Source organism: Bufo gargarizans, chromosome 8 (assembly GCF_014858855.1).
Source record: "Bufo gargarizans isolate SCDJY-AF-19 chromosome 8, ASM1485885v1, whole genome shotgun sequence".
Taxonomy (NCBI): Eukaryota; Metazoa; Chordata; class Amphibia; order Anura; family Bufonidae; genus Bufo; species Bufo gargarizans.
Window position 1 is genome coordinate 197,499,281 of NC_058087.1, and position 2,306 is coordinate 197,501,586.

A 2,306-nucleotide genomic window follows, 5' to 3' on the forward strand; every position below is an offset into this window, starting at 1 on the left:
TGGACTGCTGGGCGGCATCAATCAAGGTCAGCAGGCACACGTGTAGAGCCGGCTCCTCATTGGCTTGGCGGCCTGCTAACGTGTATTGCTGCCGCCCAGCGGTCCTCCTTAGACTGCATTCCTGGACACAAATAAAGAGCTTTCCTCATAGGGCTGGGACAGGCCACCCACTGTGTGATCTGGCCAGATAGTGCAAGCCTGAAAATACAAGAAAAATACCGGCACCGGCAGGCAGAACAAAATACCAGTTTGGCCGGTGAAATACCAGACAGGTGGCAAACCTAACGATAACCCATCTGCATTGCCATGCTCGCTGCCCTTTTTGTGTTGGATAGTGAAGTAATAGTGTAGTCATGTGTGAATCAACTCAATCTCAGCAGCTTCCCTTGTCACCTGCAACCCTATATGCGGGGCATGGGGGTTAACTAAGGGGGTTGTGGTTGGTCACTACAGTAAATTTTCACCCATACAGGTATGGCTGCAATTTCGGCAAAGCCCATACAATGGCCAAACATTCTTTCTCTATAGTGGTATAGCCTATAGGCAACCGCCAAAGGTTGAGAAATCTGTTGAAGCCTGAGGTACCTCTCTGTAAGCAAACAGCAGGTGTGGGACATAACTCTCCCAGTCTCGTCCATGAGTATCTACAAGCATTTTGATCATTTTCTTGAGGGACCCATTAAATCTTTCACCCGCACCATTAGTTTGTGGGTGGTAGAGACTGGCTACCAGGTGTTGCACCTGTATTTTCTTACTGAGGCACTGCATAAGATTAGACATAAACTAGGTCCCCTGATCAGTGAGCATCTCTCAGGGAAATCCTACACCGTAAAATATGGTGAGTGCCCCAGCTGCGTTGGCGGCCTCTTCCTCGTACTCTGCCTTCACCTTGTGCTTCCACTGTGCCCCCGCTGTCAGGTGGGAATGCCACCACCAGCGTGCGCTTGTACGCATCTTACGATCACGCTCCAGTGACGGAATTAAGAATGGTACGTTGTCCTTGTAACAGGGATCCAGCAGCGTGGCCACCCAGTAATCAGCACATGTTAAAATGTGGCCAACTCGGCGGTCGTTGTGGAGACACTGCAGCATGTAATCGCTTATGTGTGCCAGGCTGCCCAGAGGCAACGACAAGCTGTCCTCTATGGGAGGTGTATCGTCTGTGTCCTCTGTATCCTCCCAGCCATGCACCAGTGATGGCCATGAGCTGGTCTGGGTGCCACCCTGCTGTGAACACGGTTCCTCCTCCTCCTCAATCTCCTCATCCTCCACCTCATCATCCTCCAGAACTGTGCCCTGGCTGGACAATTGAGTACCCACCCTCGGAGCCACTTGGGAATGACTGCCCGGAAACCCTACAAAATGATCCCTCTTCCTCCTCCTCCTGTGCTACATCCTCTTCCATCATCGCCCGAAGTGTTTTTTCAAGGAGGCATAGAAGTGGGATAGTAACACTGAGAACAGTTTTATCGCCACTGGCCATGTTGGTGGAGTACTTGAAACAGCGCAACAAGGAACACAGGTCTCGCATGGAGGCCCAGTCATTGGTGGTGAAGTGGTGCTGTTCCGCAGAGCGATTCACCTGTGCGTGCTGCAGCTGAAACTCCACTATGGCCTGCTGCTGCTCGCACAGTCTGTCCAGCATGTGCAAGGTGGAGTTACGCTGCAGCGCAGACAGGCGAGCAGCAGCAGGGTGAGAACGCCGAAAGCGCGCACAGACGGCCCGCACTTTATACAGCAGCTCTGACATATCGGGGTAATTTTTACGGAATCTCTGCATCACCAAATTAAGCACATGCGCCAGGCAAGGGATGTGCGTCAAACCGGCTAGTCCCAGAGCCGCTACGAGATTTCACCCATTATCGCACACCACCAGGCCGGGCTTGAGGCTCACCGGCAGCAACCACTCATCTGTCTGTTGTTCAAGGCCCGTCCACAGCTCCTGCGCGGTGTGGGGTTTGTCCCCCAAACAGATATGTTTTAAAACTGCCTGCTGTGATTTACCCTCTGGCTGTGCTGAAGTTGGTGGTGAAGGTGTTACGCTGACCGGATCAGGAGCCGGTAGAGGATGAGGAAGCAGAGGAGGAAGCAACAGGAGGCAAACTGAAGCGTCCTGCAATCATCGGTGGTGGAAGGACATGCGCCAAACTGCTATCCGCCTCCGGCCCAGCCACCACTGCATTTACCCAGTGTGCTGTTATGGAGATATAACGGCCCTGACCGTGCTTACTGGTCCACGTATCCGTAGTCAGGTGCACCTTCCACAGATGGCGTTGCGCAGTGCACACCTGATTTTGTCCCCTACT